The sequence below is a fragment of the Schistocerca americana genome, chromosome 5 (genome assembly GCF_021461395.2).
Source record: "Schistocerca americana isolate TAMUIC-IGC-003095 chromosome 5, iqSchAmer2.1, whole genome shotgun sequence".
Taxonomy (NCBI): domain Eukaryota; kingdom Metazoa; phylum Arthropoda; class Insecta; order Orthoptera; family Acrididae; genus Schistocerca; species Schistocerca americana.
Genome location: NC_060123.1, coordinates 628,633,037 through 628,660,311, shown reverse-complemented (window position 1 = coordinate 628,660,311; position 27,275 = coordinate 628,633,037). Strand labels below are relative to the sequence as shown.

At 42.8% G+C, this 27,275-nt stretch overlaps 1 protein-coding gene across 1 annotated transcript in view; it reads left to right on the top strand.

The window, feature by feature from the left end:
• LOC124616598 (hemicentin-1) overlaps positions 1-27,275 on the top strand; it is a 1,150,083-nt gene that overhangs the window by 727,407 nt on the left and 395,401 nt on the right. The window lies entirely within an intron of this gene.

The following is a 27,275-nucleotide window of genomic DNA, read 5'->3' as shown; positions in this document are numbered from 1 at the left end:
GCAACTTTCCCTTTCCTCTTGATCCCTTATTTAACGTCTTAACCGAGTTTTATCAGTATCGCATCTTACTTCGTTTTCCTTAGAAATTGTACTGCAGGAAATTAAAGCGGCACTGTTTACGAATCACATATTTAGGGCATGTGATGATTCATTGCTCGACCGTGGACACTCGTTATTGATGCAGCTGGTGCCCATCCCAGTGATTGGGGGGGGGGGGGGGGGGGGGGGGGAGGGCAGCGTAGTTGCAGGTTAAATGCGCCAGACTGAAGAACCTTGTATCATAACGGCCGACTCTTGATCGTTTCACGACAGTGGTACTCGGCAGACTGCTGTATGTGCTGTTTTAGTTTTCGAGGTGGAGAATGCTTCATGAATTATGTTTACTTACATGTCTTCCAGTTATCGAGTGCTTAAAATACTATAGTCCTTAGTTCACACTTTCGCAAACCACGTTTGGTATAGCGTGTGCTTCCAGTAAAGTTCGTACTATCATACAAAGAAGGACCAAAGGAGGGGGAAAGAAATCACCCTTTTCTTCTTTAAAGAATTCTGTGCAGGACGGCAGGAGCCGGCTTGTGTGGACATCCAGATCAAAATTGTCTACTGAAATAATAAAGCAATCAATTCCGAAAAGAACACCGGAGAGTTAATTAATGAAAAGGGGTGTACATTTTAGGAAGCAACCATTTGATGGAAAGGTGGTCGCTACGATCACAGTCCCGAGTATGGCGCGAGAGAATGGAAGAGGAGCGCGTTGGCTGGCCAGGCGCCGGCGAACAAGAGCGCGAATAGACCACTTTCCGTCCATGCCCACCCGCGTCTGGAGCACCACGTGGTCCTCTGTCGCTCCCCGTAACCCAGAGATTGTGAACGGAGTCCAGTCAAGGTGTCCTCGATCAGTGATACTTAGCTTGAGGACAACAACAGATCAGTGGGTGGGCTGTGAGCGGGCTGCGCAATGTCCCACATCGCAGCGAAGGATCGGAATATCACAGTAAAAACATTTTAAAAATTACCGCCCCTCTCCCGTCCATGCACAATTCGTTCCGGATTTCGCCTTAACCGATTTACAGAAATCTCGGAAAACCTTAATCTGGATGACCGGACGTGGATTTCAGCCAGCGGCCTCTGTAAACCCGCCACCTCGCTTAGTGGGCATTTTTCAAGCACGTCTTTCCGCTACGCGATGTCATTGCATCACGATACTCTAGTGTGAAATGGTCCTTCGAGCATGCATGTATGTCTGAAGGAACAGGCTCTGCAGAGACTACAGCCATTTCGGAATATATGAAATGCATTCGCGAGAGGTCGCCTTACCATTTGGCGTCTGAGCACGACTCACGGCCTGACCCAATGTTCCGTAACTACGTCAACTGCTCTCGATAAGCGGAAATTTCGTATTCAAGTCCCTGTGCCGGCCGAAGTGGCCGTGCGGTTAAAGGCGCTGCAGTCTGGAACCGCAAGACCGCTACGGTCGCAGGTTCGAATCCTGCCTCGGGCATGGATGTTTGTGATGTCCTTAGGTTAGTTAGGTTTAACTAGTTCTAAGTTATAGGGGACTAATGACCTCAGCAGTTGAGTCCCATAGTGCTCAGAGCCATTTGAACCAAGTCCCTGTCCAGCACAATTTTCATTGTCGTCATTCCATTACGCAGCTGATGGTTGTCAGTATTCGCAATTGCAATACGAGGGTAAGTCAATTATTACATCTACATCTACATCCATACTCCGCAAGCCACCTGATGGTGTGTGGCGGAGGGTACTTTGAGTACCTCTATCGGTTCTCCCTTATATTCCAGTCTCGTATTGTTCGTGGAAAGAAAGATTTTCGGTATGCCTCTGTGTGGGCTCTAATCTCTCTGATTTTATCCTCATGGTCTCTTCGTGAGATATACGTCGGAGGAAGGAATATACTGCTTGTCTCCTCGGTGAAGGTATGTTCTCGAAACTTCAACAAAAGCCCGTACCGAGCTACTGAGCGTCTCTCCTGCAGAGTCTTCCACTGGAGTTTATCTATCATCTCCGTAACGCTTTCGCGATTACTAAATGATCCTGTAACGAAGCGCGCTGCTCTCCGTTGGATCTTCTCTATCTCTTCTATCAACCCTCTCTGGTACGGATCCCACACCAGTGAGCAGTTTTCAAGCAGTGGGCAAACAAGTTTACTGTAACCTACTTCCTTTGTTTTCGGATTGCATTTCCTTAGAATTCTTCCAATGAATCTCATCTGCTTTACCGACGATCAACTTTATATGGTCATTCCATTTCAAATCACTCCTAATGCCTACTCCCAGATAATTTATGGAATTAACTGCTTCCAGTTGCTGACCTGCTTCATTGTAGCTTAATGATAAAGGATCTTTCTTTCTATGTTTTCGCAGCACATTACACTTGTCTACATTGAGATTCAATTGCCATTCCCTGCACCATGCGTAAATTCGTCGCAGATCCTCCTGCATTTCAGTACTATTTTCCATTGTTAAAACCTCTCGATATCCGCAAAGTAGTTATAAAATTTTATTGTAATCAAATAGGAAACTTACAAGAACATCATTTTTCGACATAGTCTCCTTGCGTTTCAACGCACTTGGTCCATCGTTGTACAAGCTTCCTGATGCCCTCATAAAAGAAGGTTCTCGGTTGAGCTGTGAGTCAGGAATGCACCGCTTTTTTCACTGCTTCATCTGAGGCAAATCGACGGCCCTTAATGCCTGTTTGAGCTGACTAAACAAGTTATAGAAGGGGCAAGATCGGGTCTATATGGAGGATGAGCCAGTACTTCAAATTCGAGTTTCTGGAGCGTTTCAGCAGCTTGGGCAGACGTATGCAACAACACAACACCTTTTGACAGCAGTCCTCGGTGTTTGCTTCGAATTGCAGGCTTTAGCCTGGCAGTAAGCATCTCACTGTAACTTACACTGTTTATTGTTGTGCCCTTTTCCCAGTGTTCCAGTACTGGACCTTGTGCGTTCCAAAAAACCGTATGCATCGGTTTTCCTGCGGACGGTTGGGTCTTGAACTTTTTCTTGCACGGCGAATTTGGATGTTTCCATTCCATACACTGCCGTTTACTCTCCAGCTCGTAATAATGGATCCAAGTTTCGTAACCAGTAATGATCCTGTCGAAGAAGTTGTCCCCTTCGTTACCATAGAGATGCAAATGTGTTTTTGCAGATGTCCAAGCGCGTTTGTTTATACGACTGTGTAAGTTGTTTTGAGACCAACTTTACACAAACTTTATGAAACCCAAGTCTGTAGTGGATGATTTCGTAGGCAGAACCGTGATTAATTTGCAGACGATGTGCGACTTCGTCAATAGTTAATCGTTTGTCTATGAGAATCATTTCACGTGAACACTCAATGGTTTCTTCTTTTTTGGCGGTAAATGGTCGTCCGGCTCCTTCATCGTGCGTAACACTTGTGCGACCATTTAGGAATTTTTCAATCCATTCGTAGACACTCATTTGTGGCAAAACACTGTTCCCGTACTGTACCGAAAGTCTTCGATGAATTTCGGCCCGCGACACGCCTTCCGACCCAAAAAAACGGATCACTGAACGTTGCTCTTCTGTGGTGCAAATAGCGGAGCAGCCATGATTAACAGCACGGCGGCGATGACGAAACTAATCTAGCAGTTTGAAAATTGCGAAGATATAACAACAAATAAACAAAGCATGCATCATCAACGTAAAACGACAGTACTACCAAAATAAATAAAAAATATAAATAAATTGCGGATAATAATTGACTTACCCTCGTACATTTCACGTAATTGCACTACTGTCGTCAAACTCGCATAAAGATTTGATTATAACATTTCAGACGTTTGCTCCAAGATATACAGATATCAGCCCTTATCAAGGAATTTGATCTACTTGAAGTGGAAAATTTGAAAACTATGACGGAAAACAAAAACCTCGGGAAGAGGGTAAAAATTTATGTGAATGAAGGGACGGGGACTTGAATCGCGTACTCTCGAGTACGAGTCCAATGTCTTACCACTGTGCCACTTCGCCCGGTCCAGAGAAACGAGGATAAAAAGAAGTTGATAGCTGCAACTGTTTCACATTAATAGATAACCTTCTTTCTGTTGCTTCCACTCGTTAACATCACTTGTACGTGTCACACATGGCTTATTTCTATGCGTCTTCCCTACACCATAAAAAGTGGTGATAAGCATATGAATATTAAACACACACAGCAGCAGTCGGAAGATAGGCATAAGTGCTGTATACCGATAAGAGAAATATAACAGGAGCTTTTCAGAAACATTCTAGGATGGGTAAGGCTTCCCATATCAATCGATATTTAAATGTGTTTACCAGTGTGTATTATTGTGTATTATTCGGTAAAATTCGCATTACTTCTTAACTTCACTTCTTAGAAGCTATAATTGCGTAATTATTAAAATAGCACCTAACCTGAATGTTACTTCACTGGTTCACTAAACGTTACATCACTGATCCATTAATTCCTGTGAACTGTCAGAGAAGTAAAATTTTTCCATTCAAAGGCCGCATGATTCTGTACGCGGGACCGCTTTCTAAAGTTTTTATCCATATAAATGTTTCCACTGCTTCGTATCTACGCAAATAATCACCTTCTCAGAATTTTGTAACCCTTCGAATGACCTAAAACCAAAGTTTAGTATTACACTTTGTGAAAACGACCAACGATACAGCACGTAATCACACATACGGCTTTTGGATTTGTTAAAAAAAATGGCTCTGAGCATTATGGGAGTTAACATCTGTGGTCATCAGTCCCCTAGAACTTAGAACTACTTAAACCTAACTAACCTAAGGACCTGACACACATCCATGCCCGAGGCAGGATTCGAACCTGCGACCGTAGAGGTCGCGCGGCTCCAGACTGTAGCGCCTAGAACCGCTTGGCCACCGCGGCCGGCTGGCATTTGTTATTTGTAGTAATGGCCCAACTTTAGACTGAACTAACGTTTACGAAACCATGGAACCTCGTGTTTTCATCTATCATTTAACTGTTTCTCTGTCGATATTCGGTTTCACCTTCAATAAATCTGTCTACGATCCTGTGAGGAACACGCCAACGAAATTCCTTGTTCCTGTGATGATAAGCGCAAAAAGATTTTAGGACTTCCACACAAACTTCTCAAGCGCTCGTTTCGTTCTGCCAAGATAGTTTTTCTTTTTCTTTTGTACCTGCCATTCTTTTACAAAGCAACGACTTCTCTAGGTATTTTATAAGAAAAGGAGCAAACGTTTGCTTGTAGCTCTCACTTTCTGTGCACAAATAAATAACACGGCAAACGCGTATTTATTGCTTCACTAAGAGTTTTTGTACAGAGATTTACCTCGACAGTCTTCTTGCGCCTTTGCCTGTCCGATCCAACATAGCGGATCTTTATTCTGTAACGTAATTCGGTTTACCATTAACTAGGTATAGGGTATGGCATTATAACGCTGGTGGTGGGCAATACGACGCTGAGTTTGCACACTACAAATTGTTTATTCTCATTTACTGCTGGCGCGTTTGGAACTTGCAGTGTTTCACTGCACAGATAATTGAAAGTGAACGACATATTTTTCTTATAAATTGGGCTCTGTGAGGCTATTTCCATAACAGTATCATTCATACGGGCCAATCTTCGATATTTCGTTTATGAGTGTATTGAAATTCGTATTGTGCATTCGTGCTTCCTGGCTTTTATTGGAAAGTAATTACATTATGTGAATTTTGTTTTATTTTTCTACTTTCGTACGTCGTTTTGTTCGTTCAAAGGGTGCATTTAAATTTCTTTTTAGTGTAATGGCTCTTGTCATCTGATTTTCCCTGTAACTCTTCTTGAATTCATTATACTGCGTCTTCTGTTCTCCCAGTAACATCAGCCAGTTTTCGTTTTAAATTTGTCAGAGAAAAGATTTTTAGTTATAGCAATTCAAATACTACATGACCTGGAAAGATTTCTTTTGCGTAATTACTGTTTAGATAACGTTTTGCTTTGGATCCAGTCGGAGACAGTATCTGTAAACGCGCTTTTCGCATAATTTCTGGCCGTTTTTCTCTCATTTACGATTTCGTTTGATAATTCACTTACACGGTGTCTGACTATTATTGATGCTGTACGTTTCATATTCTTTTCGTGATTAATTTGAGAAAATAATATTTGAGAGTGAAAGTGGCATAGTGCATGAGGAGGAAGGAAGTTACAACAGTTTGCGTGACGTTTCTACCAGGGATAATATATTCAGAAACTGTGTAGGATTTAATTATTTTTGAAACTGTCAGGCTGTTACTAAGGGTAAGTAACGTTTTTGCTCTGCTGATTCACATGTTGTGGTATCCGTGTTGCATAAAATGAATGCTGAGTAATTTACTAAAAGCTAGAGCGCTACAAACAAACGTTTGGTCGCATTATTTTATTTCTTCGCACTGGAAGTGAAAGCTTTGGAAGAGAGCCAGACAGGTAAATACGTTATTTTGTGTTCGTTACAGGAAAATGTGTGCTCTCTTAAAATTACGCGCTGAGCTGTTTTTCACGCCGGCTTTCATTTGCGCAAGTGGACAGCGTCAGACACACAACCGGCTGGAGTTTTTTACTCTTTCAGTTTTGTGGAAGGTATGATGACGCTACGTTCCTATTTACGACCGTTTTACTCCGTTTGTACACCGACGGCCTGAATCAAGTAATGACAGATACAAGATATGGGCACAGATACCATGGAGTGGGTGATAGTGTTTAAGGTCTCCTTCAAAAGGGCAGTTTCTCACGTTCCGTGCTAACCTCAATTGATTTCACAAGAAATTATTTCTTAACAACACAGCGAAGCTTATTGATTCTTGAATACTGTGTTCTGATAAATGTTTTTGAAATAAAGGTGGTATAAGTTGATGTATATGTGGATGGAGATGTTAAATTGAAATTTATTGTGTTTCGTAATAAAGTATTGTTAATGTTTGAAAATATCTTTCTTAAAAACCATCCTTAAATTCTGCTAAAGAAAGGAACTGGTAAACCGTTACTTAATGGATTCTTGCATTTTGAAAAATTACTGCAATATTTTATAAAAGTTATTGATAAGTTCAGAGATGTGACCATTTTAGCAACAATTAGTAATGACAACAGCACAATGAATATCATACGGAATACCGTGAACATCAGGTTAACTGGCCAGTGCACATGATACTGTCACAGTTAAACTTATGACTACACTGTGGCTGATAATTCACATGCTGCAAATATTGTTAGTAAGTGCTAATTAAATGTACAAGCTAAAATTATGGTCTCGTAGTTCAGATGCTTGGGAATATAATTAAAATGTCGTTTCACAAAAATTTTTTCAATTTACAGTAATTTCACAAAAATTGTATCAATTTACAGTACACCAAAATCATTGACATAAATTTTATGAGAGGTTACAAAAAAAGGGACAGATATATCGGTAAGCCATTATTAAACTTCTATATGAGAAAGGTGACAGAAAAAATGTAAATAATTATCACATAATTTTCATACTGGCATTTTTTTTTAAATTAAGGGGCGCCGAAAATCTTGCCGGGAACACCTGCCCTCACGTTTTCATGCAGTGCAACATCGGCATACTGCCACATCAGAGTGCCCGACAAATTGGGATATTCGACTATCTAGCCAAACGGAGACCAACGATGGAGCCATTTTGAAGTCTGTCAGACGCTAATAACTGTGTGTCACACGAGTACACACCAAGGACCTTGGCGCATTGGTACCACCGGTTCCCGTTAGATCACCGAAGTTAAGTACTGTCGGGCTGGGCTAGCACTTGCATGGGTGACCATCCGGTCTGCCGAGCGCTGTTGGCAAGCAGGGTGAACCCAGCCCTTGTGAGGCAGACTGAGGAGCTACTTTGAGAAGTAGCGGCTCCGGTCTCGTAAACTGACAAAACGGCCGGGGGAGTGGTGTATTCACCACATACCCCTCCATATCTGCAACCAGTGACGCCTGTGGGCTGAGGATGACACGGCCGCCGATCGGTACCGTTGGGCCTTCGTGGCTTGTTTCGGGTGGAGTTTAGTTTGGATGACACGGGTGTCCCTCTCCGTGGTCATTCATCGTCTGACGCTGTTCACTCACTTTATATACTCTATCAGGCCTGATAAGTGCATTAAAGACAAGCAACGGTAAAGTATTCTGGTGATCGTTTTTTTTATTTTTTTTTTAATTTTTCTTTTTAAGGCTGTCTATATAAAGGGTGTTCCAGGAGGAATAGGAATGGTCAATATTCAGTGATATGACTAGAATGATCATTTGAAAAAAAAAAAAAGGTCAAGTAAACATTGGCTGTAAAACACTTACCTTAAGAGCAATTCTTGATTTTTGATACTGTGATACAAATCTCTTCTACCGCAAGCTCTTTGCTTTCCATATCTTGGGCGGTGGTAGGGGACCAGAAAAAGTCCAATTAACATGTGTTCCAAAATGCAGGTTTTAAAACTTATGAGTACTTGTTCATTAGAAGCATTGTCTTTAAGAGTAGCGAAGATGAACAACTGGTCATAGCTCTTAAGGTATCCATTTTAGAGCCCTTACGTATTAAACACTTTTTTATTGTTTTGGTCCATACTGTCACATCTCAAAATATGGATGCAAAGACCTTCAAGTAGAAGAGTTTTGTTTCCCAGTGTCGAAGATCAGGAAGACACGCGTTTTAGAGCCCATGTTTACTTGACTATACCGAGCGACGTGGCGCAGTGGGTAGATACTGGACTCTCATTCGGGAGTACGACGGTTCAATCCCCCGTCCGGCCATCCTGATATAGGTTTTCCGTGATTTCCCTAAATCACTCCAGGCAAATGCCGGGATGGTTCCTCTGAAAGGGCACGGCCGACTTCCTTCCCCATCCTTCCCTAATCCGATGAGACCGATGACCTCGCTGTCTGGTCTCCTTCCCCAAAACAACCCAACCCTTTACTTGACTTTTTTGTTTCGAATGGTCATTCCTGTCATAACTTTGCAAGCAACGAAAGCTAAATAAGTAAAATAAAAACAACGCGTAACTGAGAAAAGTCTATTTCTAAAACAATTAAAGCGCTTAGTTGGAAGTACACGCTATTTCCTGTCTCGTTTAAGAAAGAAAGTGAAGAAGTCATCCGATACAGTTGCAGAGTTAGCCACTGAATTCGGAAACAGTGGCGGCTAGGGAACTGGTAAATGGAAGTAATACTCTTAATTACAGCTATATCCCGTAAGAGCAGCTGTGTTTTAATTTCAGCGACCGGGCTTAGGAGTAAAAGGGAGACCGCTTTGCAAGAAGGCAGCGAAGGAGTGCTTTGACAATCGAGGCGTGAGCAGTCGAGTCGGCTTGTGTAGCTTCCTGCGGCGCGAGGGGGGGGGGGGGGGGGGGCGTATATTTGGTGTTTATTTTTCTAAGGAATCCTGCAGCGCTAAGCAGATTTGGGTCGCAGTGCGGCGCGCCAATTACAAGGACCGCCTGCAAAGGGGCCGGACGGCCATAAATCGGGGCGTAATCCGGCAGAAGGGCCGCGGCAGGCAGATTACACTATGATGGGCAGCCGGGCAAGTCATTCCGGGAAGTTGCGCGCTGCGCGAGGAATGAGAATCGCGTACTCCTCTCTGAATAAATTATTGCAGGTTCCGCGCTTCGCTCGCGGGCCCGCATGCCAAATTGCAGCCGCGCGCTGGACGGCGGGGCCAAGTCCGGCCCGTTAATGAATCAGAGGAGCGCTACGGAAACGTTCCCTTCTGTCGGCAGCGAGAGTTTTTGTCGATTGCTGCACGACTTCAAGAGGAGTACTTGCTCTGCATTAAATGCGCTGTCCGTGTCATTGGCATGGTATTGCACAAGTCGACACATTTATGGGCATTACTTTACAGTGGACTATTTCCTGTCGCTGTGTAGCCCCTAAGAGCGGTATTACGCTGTCCAAGATCTGTAGCATGACTTCTATAAATGCTGCAACCAAGCTCCAACTTTTACAACAGATATGATATATACTCACTGAAAAAAATAAAGCAGCAGCACCAAAAGGGATTTGTCCGATATAAACGAGAATTGTAGGCGTATTTCTATATCTGAAAGATGATTTCTGTTCAATTTTCGCACCAGTCGCATATGAATGCAAGTCAGGTCTGCTTTAAATACACGATGTAACGGTCGTGAGCATAAGTTACCTTTGAGACTGAACGTGATGAGTCAACAAGGATAGGGACTGTATAGAGGACGTGGGCGAGTCGACATGTTGCCAAAATTGTTTCGATTACGCTACAGAAGTTTCTCTGGGAAGACGTTACACATTCTCCATTAATTCTCTGTATCTCCCCATGCAATTTCCACATTTTTGGAGTCCCGAACAAAGGCAGTGGCAGCCGTCGATTTGCTTGGAATGAAAAGGGACAGTCTGAAGTGCAACCGTGGTTCCGCAGGCAGCCGCAAACATTTTTCCATGAAAGCATTGACCATCTCGTCTCACGATGGGATAAATGTGTTAACAGTTATGGCGATTAGTTTTGAAGTAATAAACAGTTCCCTACTTTGCGTTTTTACCCCACTGCCCTTATATATTGCCCTTCTGAAGATATGAATAAGGTACATTAGAACCAAAATATTTGTGTTTCGAAAGTATTGGCACGCATACCGAAGTCCATTTAATTTGTGGTGCTCGATAATACATTCATTGGTTTGTTATTTTTAACGTCAACATATGAAAGAGGCGTATATCCTGCTGTGCACTGAAAAAGGCTCAAGAAGAAGAAGAATAAGAAATGTTTTTGTTGCGGTCCGCAGCGATTTTTAATAATGAAGAGTTAGTTGAAAATGTATGTATTTACTTTTGGAGAATGCATTAACAGTAGCAGAATTCATCTAGAACTACCGTTCCCGAGTCAAATGGTTCAAATGGCTCTGAGCACTATGGGACTTAACATCTGAGGTCATCAGTCCCCTACTTAAATCGAACTAACCTAAAGATATCACACACATCCATGCCCGAGGCAGAATTCGAACCTGCGACCGTAGCGGTCACGCTGTTCCAGACTGAAGTGCCTAGAACCGCTCGGCCAACTTAGCCGGCGTTCCCGAGTGAAAAAAACAACGTAGTTTCTATTTGGATGAAGTAAATTATTACCTACATATCGTACAGGTTAATGTAACACGCTGTTTGTTGTGCGAATTTAGGCTTTCTCGGCCGTACACTGCTGATGAAAAGCTCTCTGGTTTTAGCCTGGTGGCAGCCTTGAGATACCACGACGGTTCGACGTCTTGCGACAAGTATGACACTCTTCAAAAAATGTTGAAATGTGTGTGAAATCTTATGGGACTTAACTGCTAAGGTCATCAGTCCCTAAGCTTACACACTACTTAACTTAAACCTTCCTAAGGACAAACACACACACCCATGCCCGAGGGAGGACTCGAACCTCCCCCGGGATCAGCCCACAGTCCACGACCGCAGCGCCTTGGACCGCTCGGCTAATCCCGTGCGGCGACGCTCTTGGAAACGTCAACAACACTGCCTCCCAGATGGAAACCCGAGAGGTTTTCATTGGACCTTTCGCTGATTAACAGGCCATGGGAACCATTCGTGAGCTGAAAATACGTTCTGGATACGTGTAGCATATCAAAAAGTACAGTATTTAAAATGTAGCAAATGTCTCGCCCTGTGTATGTAGGGTTCGAGGAAACGCCACACAGATACCGAGGCCGGTTCTTTGAAACTTTGTCGGTCCCTGTTGAACAGGAGCAACTCTGAGGTTCGGATCGAAATGGTGCGAAAAGTACGCTTCCGGAAAATCTGCTCCGTGACCATCGCTGGCTCGTATTGGCCTGGAGGCGGCACCGAACTTCTGCCACGTGGTGGGTGGACGTGTAAACCCGCAACTAGCACGTGCCTACTAGACCCAACGAGTTGTGGCTGGGGAGGCAGCTGACAGGGGGAACTCTGCGGCGGCCAGACGCCAGACTACCGACGGCGGACCAGCATGTTTGCAGAGCGGCTTACCTCCAAGTGCTGGCCGGATTTGCGAGAGTCGACGCGTTCAGCGCAACCTAAGCCACGCGCGTAAACATTTGTGTTGTATAATGTCAGACGCTGTTCGCCGGCACCTTTTTCCTGTTATCTGGCTGCGAACGCGCCCTCAGCGCCAGGGAATTATGCGGGGCCACACTTTGAAGTACCATAAAAAAGGAAACATCCAACAATTTTTCATTTTTTTTTAAAGAACGATTGTATTTCCTTTCTTCCAGTTAATCTTGACGTTTCTGAAATGGCTGCCCATATCAAGAATCGCTAAAGCCCTGCATCAGACGCGTATTAAGGGCTTCTTATGGGGTAATGACCCGCCGCCCAATTTACAACTTTGACAGCTAACTTATGGAGAATAATGTAGTACAAAGACTAAAAGGTTAACGAACGTGCAACAAATTGTAGAAATGACGAGCTGTGTTTAACACACAATACTTGTCACTTGCGTGGATGAGGCCCACATGAAAGGGGTTGCTGTCTGACCTGTAGCATTCTACCATGGAAAAGGTGCATACTCGCAGGGTGACAGTGCCTGCAGCCAATAACAAATCCGACACGGTTGATTAAGGGAAGAAAAAAGGGAAGTAAACCCCTATGCGAAAGAAAGGAAGCGGCTGAAGGAAACAGCAACCCCCTCAGTCAAAAACTTCTACAATCACAGTCTGCAGAGTCGTTTCACAACTGTTATACTCAGTGAACTGCTGAAAGTGATTTGTGCATACTCAGATTTTATGCTGTGTACGTTATGACACTGTGAAAGTTTCGAGAGATTCTTTGCTTTTATACTTCTTAAATTAAGTGAATAACACATGTTCTCGATTTTTTTAGAAAAATACTTATCAGTGCTACTACTTCTGTCGAACTCCAATTCCTTGGACACTATGCTAAAGCGAGGTACTAAACACTGATGTAAACACATTATTATGTTATAATTTTACTAGCTGACCCGGCGAACTTCGTACCGCCTAACAGTCAATGAATGTCGTGTTACCTTTTAGCTGAACTAATTTAGGCTTTGATGAACGTAATACAATGATACAAAATAATATTAATATAGATAGAAATATAAAAGTATTTTATTTTGATGAATGATGATGAATACATACAGAATGAGAATAAAAATTAAAAAAATAATAATAATTAAGTATTTCAAACACATGTCAGAAAAAAATCATTGAAAACTATGTTGTACAGGTTGGGATACACTCTGATTAATTCATTAATCGGATTTTCATTCAAGCGCCTTGTGGTAAACGACATTCTTTGTTTTTTGGTCAGGCGCAAGAACAAATAATGCGGATGGTTTGCCGACACGTGAGCATGCCACGTACAATTGACCATGAGAAAACACGCATTTTCTAGATTGAGGCCACAAATAGTCAAGGATTGGCCCTGTGATTTGTTGATCGTCATGGCGAAGGCAAGACGAATCGGGAATTGAATTCGTTTAAACTCAAAGGGCATATCTGTTGGGATCATCGGAATCCTTGGAATAAGAACTTCCTCATCTTTAAATTTTCCTTTAAGTATCGACGCGTGAATCACATTGCTCATCAGTTTTCTTATCACCAAACGCGTTCCATTGCACAGTTTTGGTTGGTTTAAATTTCTAAGCATGATGACTACCGAGCCAACCTTCAGTTGTAAATTGTGCGGTGGTAAACCAGGCACATCCAAGGAGTTCAAATATTCAGTTGGATAATTAGTGGCTTCTTCTTCGTTTGTTACACAGTCGATAGATTTGAATGAATACAGAGTACCTACGATTTGATTTTGAATTATAACATTGAGGTCATCTACATCTTTATTTTTAGCCGCCAAAATTGCTCGCTCACTTAACCATTTAGTATATTTGTGGTTAGCAATGATATCCGGAAATACTTTGTTGATAAGCTCGTCTTTTGATGAGACGAAATTGCAAAAATTTGGAGGAAATGAAATCAAACCGCTCGATTCGTCAACAGGAACACGGCCATTACCGATAGTCAGCAATTGCTTCGAGAAATCATCAGCAGATAGATCGTTCAACAATGCAACTCTCATATTTACAGACAGTTGAAGTTTGTTTACATTCGCCACAGATTTGATGCTTTGAGGCAAGCGTTTATTTCGTCGGCAGCAGTAGATCTTGGAATTACTGGTAGTGTTTGTCGGAAATCGCCAGGTAATAAAATCATTGAACCACCAAAACATCTCGAGTCATTGCGCACATCTTTTAATGTTCGGTCTAGTGCTTCCAATGCGCGTTTGTGCGCCATTGTGCATTCGTCCCATATGATGATTTTTGATGCTACTAAAACTTTGGCCATTGCGGAGTGTTTCGAAATGTTACATGTCGGTTGTTCAGTAGTTTGAAGGTTTAATGGCAATTTTAACGCTGAGTGAGCCGTACGGCATCCGTCTAACAATGTGGGCGCTATTCCAGAAGAAGCAATTGCTACCGCAATTTCGGATCTCGCACGTACAGTGGCCAAAATCAATGACATGAGGAATGTCTTCCCAGTTCCACCGGGGGCATCCAAAAAAAATAAGCCACCATTTTCATCATCAATTGCATTAATCAGTGTATCATAGACTTCCTTCTGCTTAGGATTCAACAGTGGTACATTCGTTTGAACTGATTGGATTAGTTCATGTGGATCATATTCACGTTCACGTTCCAATTCTCTATTAAATGCGTCATTCATTCCGCGATCTGGCGCTGGCATTCCTAACCTAACTAACAAACTGCCGCACATGAGGTAACACATATCTTCGATCAAGAGCAAAGCCTGGTTATGCATCTCCTCATTCGCCTCAAGATCGGGATTTCTTGAGCTGACACGAATTCGATATAAAATGTCTTCTGACATGTTATCTTTGTATTTGTTCCACAGGTCACGTGGGTTCGATGGGAAGCATGTCGAAATGATGATAGCAAATAATGTGCGTATCTGACTTGGAGATGCAGAAATAATTGCTTCAGCGATTGTCGTGTCCCAATGAGTATCGTTTTCAAGCAAATTCAGCTCTTGACATGCTGCACGAAATGTGGGGCACACTATACCATTAACAGTTCGTAGTGATTCAAATGATGTTGGCCCTCGAACATGTACCAGCAACAACCGCAAATAGAAACATTCATCATTCTTCGGATGAACTGTGTAAATACGACCAAGAGCATCAGCAGAACGCATATCTGGATGACCAGGAACTGCATCGCCTTGCTTCCGACGTTGAAATTTCTTCGATGTAGCGTTCCAAGTGTAATAACGTGGCATTTACGAGTAAAGCAACGTTCGTGCGAACGGATCGTTTTGACAAATCGCAAAGAAACTGGTCAGTGTTGTCGCTGGAGGTGTTTCGGCACGTTGAGCAGCATTCGACGCTGTGAAATATACTCTCTGACCGTTCTCTAGATGCACCCCCAAAAGTATAACAGTGGGATAACGTTCGTGAATAGGGAATGAGAATATACGCCAAATTGCTTCATTGCAGTTCACATATCTACCAACTTGATAGCGCGTGATTTCATCGTTGATATTGGATGTTTGGATACCAAAAACCGCCATGTCACTCCCTTTCGGGACATATCTGCAAATGTACACTCCTGGAAATTGAAATAAGAACACCGTGAATTCATTGTCCCAGGAAGGGGAAACTTTATTGACACATTCCTGGGGTCAGATACATCACATGATCACACTGACAGAACCACAGGCACATAGACACAGGCAACAGAGCATGCACAATGTCGGCACTAGTACAGTGTATATCCACCTTTCGCAGCAATGCAGGCTGCTATTCTCCCATGGAGACGATCGTAGAGATGCTGGATGTAGTCCTGCGGAACGGCTTGCCATGCCATTTCCACCTGGCGCCTCAGTTGGACCAGCGTTCGTGCTGGACGTGCAGACCGCGTGAGACGACGCTTCATCCAGTCCCAAACATGCTCAATGGGGGACAGATCCGGAGATCTTGCTGGCCAGGGTGGTTGACTTACACCTTCTAGAGCACGTTGGGTGGCACGGGATACATGCGGACGTGCATTGTCCTGTTGGAACAGCAAGTTCCCTTGCCGGTCTAGGAATGGTAGAACGATGGGTTCGATGACGGTTTGGATGTACCGTGCACTATTCAGTGTCCCCTCGACGATCACCAGTGGTGTACGGCCAGTGTAGGAGATCGCTCCCCACACCATGATGCCGGGTGTTGGCCCTGTGTGCCTCGGTCGTATGCAGTCCTGATTGTGGCGCTCACCTGCACGGCGCCAAACACGCATACGACCATCATTGGCACCAAGGCAGAAGCGACTCTCATCGCTGAAGACGACACGTCTCCATTCGTCCCTCCATTCACGCCTGTCGCGACACCACTGGAGGCGGGCTGCACGATGTTGGGGCGTGAGCGGAAGACGGCCTAACGGTGTGCGGGACCGTAGCCCAGCTTCATGGAGACGGTTGCGAATGGTCCTCGCCGATACCCCAGGAGCAACAGTGTCCCTAATTTGCTGGGAAGTGGCGGTGCGGTCCCCTACGGCACTGCGTAGGATCCTACGGTCTTGGCGTGCATCCGTGCATCGCTGCGGTCCGGTCCCAGGTCGACGGGCACGTGCACCTTCCGCCGACCACTGGCGACAACATCGATGTACTGTAGAGACCTCACGCCCCACGTGTTGAGCAATTCGGCGGTACGTCCACCCGGCCTCCCGCATGCCCACCATACGCCCTCGCTCAAAGTCCGTCAACTGCACATACGGTTCAAGTCCACGCTGTCGCGGCATGCTACCAGTGTTAAAGGCTGCGATGGAGCTCCGTATGCCACGGCAAACTGGCTGACTCTGACGGCGGCGGTGCACAAATGCTGCGCAGCTAGCGCCATTCGACGGCCAACACCGCGGTTCCTGGTGTGTCCGCTGTGCCGTGCGTGTGATCATTGCTTGTACAGCCCTCTCGCAGTGTCCGGAGCAAGTATGGTGGGTCTGACACACCGGTGTCAATGTGTTCTTTTTTCCATTTCCAGGAGTGTATTTAATAGATTTGACCGAATTGCAATACTCAACATTACAATGTGCCTTGAATGTTTCGGAAAGGAGGGGCGAATATGGAACAATCCAACTGTTGTCAACTATGAAATCGTTTCCTTTCACTTTAGTTGTGATAGTTCTACCATTATCATCGGGCGATCGACGCCGATACATTGGATAACCATCGTTGCATGTAATGGTCTCTGCCGTGAATTTGGCGGATACCGTTTGGAACACTTGCCGTCGACCATGCACGGTGATTGGCGGTTGATAGTGCCACATGGTCCATGAATCATATTCGTGATTACAACATCATGTAGGTCTGGATCGGTTTCATGAGCAGGAATCTCCGCACATATGATGTCATCTATTTGATCTGGCCGAATTCTGTCTACTAACCAAATTAGAATGTGAGCATGCGGTAGGCCTCGTTTTTGCCATTCGACTGAATACATCCAGCATCGAGTAATCCCAAAGACGTGTTGCTTAACAATGTAATTTATTAGTGACCGAATTTTTTGCTTGAAAACCCGTACGGTGATGTCGTGTCGATCACTTGATGTTTGTCCGGGAAGCAGCAATTGAATAATTTCCATCCATTTCGGATTACATGTAAATGTAATGAATAGATCTGGCCGACCATAATGACGAACATATGTCATTGCATCTTGCGCATATTCATGCCTATGACGTGGGCTACCTGTGTATGTCGCTGGTAAAATAGTCAATCGACCAACATTTTCTGAATCTCCTTCTGTGCTTATTGCATCGCGTAAATGAATATACTCTTCCGAACGCAATTTAGCTTGATTCAACCGGATGAAAGTCAGGCGCTCCGTTTCGATTTTAACGTACATGTCAACGCAGTATTGTTGAAGCAGTCGACGAAATCGCAACAAATAATTGTCAGAATTTTCACGAATCATCAAACGATATGCGTAATAATTCATCGAACTAACCTTCTTGGTAGTTTCCTCACCTGAAACAAATACAGTAAAAATTGTATTTTAGAACCCCTCATAGGTTAACGACTCTTACAGCTACTCTCTACTAAATTAGGAGTGACAACTTTTTTTGTGTACCAAAAGCAAACAGAATCAAATGTATATCAAGTTAAAATGAAAACAATGATATTGATCTTACCATTCAATGGATTAATCATTTTGATATTAAAGTGATATCCATCGTCTCCTTGCCAAAACATTGTAACGCGTCATATGAACGGTGTGTTTCATATATTCTTTGTAGTTGCCCAGTATTGCGTCGTGTAAGCACAATATCACGTGTTTCCAAGTTTTCACCAACAATCAGGATTGCCACTTCATCGATTGTTGGAGCATTAAATGTGCGCTCATGTGTTCCAGCTGGTCTTTTATCTGCTCTGATTACAACTTTATACTCATCACTTCGCATGCGCTCTAAAGCAGTCTTGAACAGCCTGACCAATGCATGATGTTCATGAAGCATTTGCTGCAAATCTTGGAGAATTGCTCTTTTCGTAGCTGTGTTGATCCCTTGACGCCGGTCAAGTTGTTCTTCCATATTGCCCATGAAGTATATTTGCAAGAATTTGTGCTGTGCACCTTCAATAGGTTGCAATGATCCAATGCGATGGCAAATCTGGCCTTGAATCTGTAAGTTCAAAGCCATAGTTATAGTTAGATTTACAAACACTTTTTTTTTTCAAATAATAACATACCATTTTTATTTTAGAGACAAATACAGAAATCTAACAAACTACATTCCAATTTTTTTTTACAATCATAGAAAATAAAGTTTTTAACGTAAATTGCCTTAAATGTCGGATTATATCCGTGTTCTTCGATAATTTCCGCCCCAAATGAAGTCATTTGGAAACAGACATTGTATTTTTGAGTGTTCGCTAGAAAATGTCGTGATTCTAGTGTTTCGCCATAAAGCAGGGAACGCAATGGCTCTGGTGGCGGGACCACTAATGGCAATGCCACTTTACCACTAAGGCAGCACAAACCAGGCGTTTCACCAGCAAACTTCAATGCGCCACAATGCTGGCAAACAACGTCCATTGGACCAATGCAAACTAAACGATGCAAGCTGTAGTCGATGGTGCAATCATATCGAAACGCTGCTCGATTCAAATCAATACTTGAACCATTTCTTCTTGCACTTCGAAGATTATTCCTCTGTTCATCTGTACGATAAGGTCGACGATTTCTCGTTTCTAATCTAGCCGTTTCACGGGCTGCCTCTCTTTGCTCTTGTGTTTGAGAAGCACGAATTAAGGCCCTTCTTTGCTCCATCCTAACGCGGCGCTCTTCTCGGGCAATTTCTCGTTCTTCGTCAGATAATTGACTCGCGATATTCCGTTGCCTAATTGCATTACGGCTACGCTGGGAAAGATTAGATCTTCTAGGACGCGGCATTTTTATTAATAGTAATACTGAATATGCACTCGCACAAAACCACATAAAACAATCGAGACATAGACAATAGCTTATCAAGAAAAATCATAGACAACCTATGAAAAGACATTTACACTTTCGTTAAGCTGTAGAATAAATCTTTAATTAATTTAATAAATAATTTACACAAATTAATGTCTAAAACAAACAAATATAACAGTACCTACCTGAACTTTCGAGACATTTTACACAAAATAAATTTCTGAACGCACACATAAATAGTTGTTACAGTATTTGACAGGATTGGACAACAAATGTTTGAAATGTAATAAACAAATGAGCATTTATTGAAATGATTAAGTATTCACTACACATTTCTGAACGCACGCGTAATATTTTTCAATCTTTTTTTAAAAAAAATACACATAATAGTTTATTCATCCATTTTAAATAGTTTATGAACGCATGCATAAATGTCAATCATTACTTACAGATTTTGAAAAAAAAATTTGACAGCTCCGAAACTAAAGAACTTTTAGGGAAAATAACGCATTTTTCAAGTATTCGTCAATTTTTCATTATTTTTAAGATGTATTCTGCTATTCGGGGCGGAGACAAATCCAACAAATCAAAAACCATGAAAATTGGTCCAGCAGATCTCGAGTTATAAGTGTTGTAACAAACCCGACTTTGTTTTATATATATAGATGAAAACTTTTTATATATTCTATTGTTATTATTACACAATCGTAGGCTCTATGATATGTCAAAAGTAAGTGCAGCGACATTGTATATTTGTGTATGTGGGGAGGGAGGGAGGAAGGGGTGCTTATCAATAGTGTATCCATGTTCTTGAAGAACCTGACATAAGTCTTTCTATTCAGTGGATCAAAGGTCTTTTCGAAATCTGTAAAGGCCATGTGAGTACCTTGCTTGCAATCTCTGAGCTTTTCTATTGAGATACGAAAATCGAGTCTTCCTCTATCTGTCTACAGCTGACTATACTGAAGATGAACAAAGTGCTGATCTAATGTTGATATTGTAAAAGAGAGTCTGAAGTATTCTACAATTCCTCTACCCTCAAAATTATAAAAATTTTCCTGTAATACGATGGGATCCAAAAGACACTTTGGCCCTAAGTCAATTACAAGGCTATTAAGTGAAATTCGCTAGGCCAGATCTGTGAAAGACAAGGAGGGAACAAGCACATAGGGTGACCACGGAGTAAAGAATGAGTAGGGGACTAAGTTTGAAACGGGAGCAGCTTTAAATACCTCGCCAGTACTTGGTAAGGGATGTGCTAGGAAGAAGACCAGTTGAACACCCAAAAAAAGAGGAATTTCGCCCAAACTAAAGATGACCTTATAAGAAAAGAAGAGACATGAGATGCTGTGGTGAGAGAGGAAATGTGCCAATAGAGAAACAGATGGAGACAAATCGTTCGGTAACATTCTAACCGGCTTGTTGGAACGACTCCCTTAAGATGATGATAACATTCCACTCAACTTGCTGGAACGAGTCCTTTATGATGATGATGATGATGATGATGACGATGATGATGAACCACAATCTGGGTAACTCTTCATTAGCGAATAATGGTGATGAAAGGCTGCAGATCAGTTTCTAAAATACTTATTGAATAATCAAAGTACAAATACTTACCAGAAGAGTAGCAGTGCATCATCACGACTAATTCGTGAAAGTTGAGTGACGAATTATGTTCAGTGATGAGCAGTGTCAACAGCCTTTCATCAGGATCGACGGAATAGCTACACTTTGCAACAGATTTAAAGGGTCACCTTTTCGAAACCCCACAATTGCTTCCCATTGCGAAGTATAAGTTTGGAATTTGGCTCATAGGCGTGTATTACCTAATTCTGTACTAGTGGACAAGCGTGGCGCCCTACAGCCCTTCCATGTGTGGTATATTCTCACACATTTCGCTGTCAGAAAGAACGACAGTTCGCAGTGAAACACCCTTGGCGCTGAACAGGGTGGAGGTAACCTTTGCCTTTGTTCACACGAATGCTAATGTTGCGCTCTCACGTGATCACACCTCACGGGGGAGGAAAACAGGAAGACTGAAAAACCAACTTCGTTGAATGGTTTTGAACCGTCCGTAGTGGTTCTAACCTGTACTCGAGAGCAAAAATTGTGGTCGCAGTGCATTCCAAAGGAGTGCAATCACGTCCAATGGGAATGCGGCCACACAGTGCCCTCAGAGAAGGGTTGAAACGTCCTAGGGTGTCAATAGTGTCAGAGGTTGTCAAGAACATCTTGTTGTTTATCGTGCTGCAAACTGTTGTTTCCAAATGCGAAATGTGTGGGTATTAACGCCTCAGGGTAAGAAGTGGTTTCATTGACACCCTTTAGACCACCCTCTCTGTCTTTTTCTTGTCGATTGGTCGATGTGTCTGAAAGGTTTTCCTCGCCCATCCGTAAGAAAAACGCGTGATTTCGAAGTTGTGTGTCACCGTTCTGACAACCACCGCAGAGACGTCAAAATAAGGAGTGAAATGTGGGTAAGAGGGGCTGTGACGATCTTCTCATCGCGTGACATATCCACGATGGCGTTTGGAAGAATTGTGCTGAAATTTTGATGCCACTGTAACATGATTAACCCAACTTACAGCTGACATGAGCTGCCGCGCGGGATAAGCCGAGCGGTCTGAGGCGCTGCAGTCATGGACTGTGCGGCTGGTGCCGGCGGAGGTTCGAGTCCTCCCTTGGGCATGGGTGTGTGTGTGTTTGTCCTTAGGATAATTTAGGTTAAGTAGTGTGTAAGATTAGGGACTGATGACCATAGCAGTGAAGTCCCATAAGATTTCACACACATTTGATTTTTTTTTTTTTTTTTTTTTTCTGAGCTGACATGAACTTACTAGCAGTGCGCTTTCTTTCGCATGTGCCGAGGCGTTACTGTCTGAAGCGGTACCTAACCCGGGTATTACGTCACAGGACGCCACGCGTTTGGACCAATGCAGAATTAGGTTCTATGGCACCTTCGAGCCAAATTTCAGACTTATGCTTCGCAATGGGAGGCAATGAGGGGGTCTCGAAAAAGTGATCTTTTAATTTCATTACTCAGTGTTGTTGTCTAATGTTGATAATCGATATTACATAGTATCCTTTGGAATTTCTGAGTTCCACAGCTGCTACTAACGAATATCATTTCTACGACTCGTCCACGTTCCGGGTGATACGCACTTAGGAAGTATGTTCAGTCCAAGGGGTAGAGCCAATTGCAGATACGAAACGCCTGTACAAATCTGCACGCAAATGAAATGGCCTGCACTGAGTTTTATTGCCAAAGTCATGTGGAATTACCGTGCATTCCGGAGATAAAACTGCGTCGAATCGTCTTCTGCAGGCTCTTCCTTTACGCTCAGCATTAAAACACAATGAGCTCATTCGCGGAATAAGATTCTTGAAATCCTAGATTTATGCGGAAATCCCTCGTAAAACCGAAGAGCTCCGAAACCCACAATGCATTTCTTCCCCTTTTGCGAAACGTTTTATAAATCGCGCAAAAAAAGAAATCTTATCACGATGGCTGTTTTAAAGGAACTCGTTCTTTATTTCCTTAATGGACAAAGTGAATTGGCGTCTAAAACTGGAGTGCTTCCGTCCTCATCTGCAACTCTGAGCTCTTGATTCTAATACCACGTATTTTATGGCGAATGCTGTTGTCATCAACACGGCTCAAATTCTGCAGGAAGTCTTCGAATTCAGTTTTATTTTCCCAGCCTTTCAATCTGCAGGTCCAGTATTTCACTAAATGTCTAATTTCAGCTGACAAAGAAAATGTGCCAAAGAGAAATAAGTAGCGGGGTGACTTCTGGCCTATTGTATTTGCTTTGCTAAATGTGATACCAAGATATTTTTAATGGCAACAATAATACAGTTAATGATTTTTGTTTAGAATTCTCTATTTCTTCCACTTCTCTCTGCTGTAATAGCTGGTTCTGGTTGGATTTTTGGAATCTTGTTCTTTAAAAATCAGAGAATGCGGTGAATTCCTGCTAACAGGGTGCACGCGTATCTGAGGCTGATGAAACAGAAAAAGCAGCGAGTCAGGAAAGTGCTGTTGCCCACTTAACGTTCTCCTACGGGTATTGTTTCACGGATACGCAGAGAGTGGCGACTGATCAAGAGAGAAGATGGCAACAAGAGAGGAGATGACAAGAGATAAACAAAAAGTTGCGGCCACTGAAGTCGACACTCCGACTTTGTCGTGTCTCATTTCAGGCTTGTCTGGCGGGAAATCAAGGTTTCACATTTACTCCGAGTAGCCCCTTCCCCAAGTTCCCCCCCCCCCCCCTCCCCCCCCCCCCCTCCCCCGATTCCCCGAACCCCAACCCCCACGAGAAGAAACAAGTCAGGGTCCGCGTCCTCCGTAATTACGACGGACATTGACATTCGAGGCAGGCGTATCTCCTTCGACAAGATGACCAATTAGAATGCAATATTCAGAGAGTAACACACTTAGAGAATCAACCGTTAGCATAATGTATTTTGTAGGCTGATAAGCAGAAAGTCTTTGGGATATCAGGGGACTTACCGTCCACTTCAAATGATGATAAAGCGACATTAAGACGATTTATAAAATTCTGTGTGACGTCAGAGCTTTCTCCCAAATGTGACCAAGAAGAGATTTTAATGCGTCACGGTGGCTGTGTAATACTATGTGTCATATGGTCAAACGACCACATGTAAATACTAATTTTATGTATTTGGTTGTAGACATCATTCCGAACACTGGTTTCATGCAACTGTTCACACAAATCTTTTAATCTCCTCACAACTGCTGTGCGCTACATCCATTTGAACCTGTTTACCGTATTCAAGCCTTAATCTCACTTTACTATTTTTATCCCTCAGACTTTCTTCTGTTACTAAACTGAAGATTCGTTGATCCGTCAGATTGTGTCCTAGCAACCTATTCTAACTTTTAGGTAAGTCATACATAAAATCTTTTCTCTTCAATTCTGTTGAGTACCCCTTCATTATTTACTCGATGGAGGCATTTGATGTTCAGCATTCTTCTGTAACACTTCATTTCAAAATCTTCCATCCCTTTCTTCTCTACACTGTTTATCGTCCCCCTCTGAGTTCCATATATCGCTGTAGTGTATAAAATACTTTCAGAAATGATTTCTTAATATTGAAGTTTATTTGAATGTAATTATTTTGGCATTAAGCTGAATATTTCTTAAACACTTAAATCAGCTATAAAACAGTTACGTCTCTACGAAGAGGATCCCTGCAAAGACTGTCGAAGCATTAGTTAGTATTGCTTTTAGTGCATCCAGATGACGCAGCCTTAAGTAGAAAATGGTTTGTTCAAATTAATAATGGACACGAAATCCTGTGCACTTTTAACTTGCGCATGGTTCGCACTGACATGATACGATACACGTTGAAATAAAGGAGACGTGATACGACGGTTATCCATGCGACACTCATGTTCACATGGGAGCGATATGATAAGGAACTAGATACAGCAGGCGGCAGCAGCCTTGCATATGGCACGTTGCTGCCATTCTTGCCGCGGACAACTCCCAGATGTGTCACAATTTATTCAAAAGAGGTATGTCTGTCTTTCCATCGTTAAAAGCAATTTAGACGTATTAGCCAAATTTGGTAAACAACGTTGTATGACCTAAAATACACCAAAAGTAAACTAGCCAGCGACTACATTTTTACTTCCTATTTTTCAAATGGTTCAAATGGCTCTGAGCACTATGGGACTTAACTTCTGAGGTCATCAATCCCCTAGGACTTAGAACTACTTAAACCTAATTAACCTAAAGACATCACACACATCCATGCCCGAGGCAGGATTCGAACCTGCGACCGTAGCGGTCGCGCGGTTTCAGACTGTAGCGCCTAGAACCGCTCGGTCACGTCGGCTGGCCCTATTTTTCAAAATATGTGCTGTGTTTAATTTCGAAGTATCACAATAATTGTGAGCAACAGCTTAAAGGAAGCCAGTTCATTATCAAGCTGTGATATCAGACCACAAGGCGGAAAAAATTCTATTTTTATTTAATAGTTTCCTCAAAATCGTATGAAAAATTTTACATAGCGGAGAACACACACAAATTACAAAACAGTGGTTTTTAATGTTTTACACGAAAAGTACAGGATTTACTGATAAACTACAGAAGCGGATATAGCGTTGTTTAATATATATAAAACAATTTTCTTCCATGTGTATTGCACGATGCAGTCGCAACCATCACACCGTGTTACTCCGGGAAACACAACGTACAGTCGTACCGGTGTCGCCCCAGGGTGGACGAGTTAAGCCGCCTCAACTACGCTTCTACGAGCTCCACCGTTGAGGGTTGCTTCTGCGTCATATCGTCAGTTCCATTGAGTACCGTATTACATATTGTATCACCTCAGTGAGGACTCTGGCTTACATCTATATTCGACGTCAACATATTTGTGTTTTTCAGGAAATCTTTTCTTGCCTTTGTGTACTTATATTTGGTATTCTCATTACTTATGTCGTTGTCAGTTATTTGCAGCTCACATAGAAAACTCGTTTGCCACAGTCGTGTTCCATTTCCTATTCTAATGCCTTCAGCATCAGCTGAATTTATTCTACTACTTTGCATTACACTTATTTCATTTTTACTGACGTTCATCAATTATAGTCACATTGCAAGATACTTCCTGTTCTCTTCAGTTGGCTTGCCAATTCCTTTTTGTCTCTGACAGAATTACGATATTACCACAACCCTCAAGAATATTTACTTTTTATCCCCGTACTTTAATTGCATCTCCAAATGTCTCATTTGTTTCCTTTACTGCTAGCTCTAGGTTTGCACAGGATAACACGAGGAATAGACTGCAACCCTGTCTCCCTCCCTTTGTAAGTACCATCTCCCGTTCACGTCTACATCTACATTTACATCTACATCGATACTCCACAAGCCACCGTAAGGTACGCGATGGAGGGTACCACGTACCACTACTTGTGGGCAACAGCTTAAAGGAAGCCAGTTCATTATCAAGCTGTGATATCAGACCACAAGGCGGAAAAAATTCATTCGCAGATATAGCGGAAAAAAAACGACTGTCTCTAATGCTTCCGTATGAGCCCTACTTTCCCGTATCTTATCTTCGTGGTACTTACGCGCAGTGTATGTTGACGGCAGTGAAATCGTTCGGCAGTTAGCTTCAAATGCCGATTCTCTAAATTTTCTCAATAGTGTTTCTCGGAAAGAACGTCACCTTTCCTTCAATGGATTCCCGTTTGAGTTCCCGAAGCATTTCCGTAACACGTGTTGTTGATTCAACCGATAACAAATCTAGCAGCCCGCCTCTGAATTGCTTCGATGTCTCCTTTCAACTCGACGTGGTACGGATCCCAAACACTCGAGCACTACTCAAGAATAGTGATGGCTCTCGATCTTACACTATAATCGAGTACATCAACGTGAGGTGGCAAATATGAGGTACCCAAGGAGGTGGAAACGTGGGGTTCTACTATGCCAAGACTGCTTGGTAGCTACAGCAGGAAAACACAATTAATTAGCAGGAGTACAAAATAAGAAAGTATTTATTACTTAACTTTGCTGTAGTCCATGATCAGTTGGTTGACAGTTATAGAAGACGTGACTAGACTGAGCGTCTGTAGAATGACATAATTTACAAGTCACAAATCTTGCAGTGACGAATTAATATCTCGTAATCTTGAATGTCGAATCCGGTGAATTTGAAGAGTAGCTTGGAACGGAGCTACAAAGACTTGATGGCAGCAATCAGCAATGACTGAGCTGCAGACGATGACTAACATCGGCGCTGGCTGACCACTGAGCGCGGCTACGAACTGTAGACTGGCACAACTACTCTCCTACTACACATGAAGTCGCCTAGC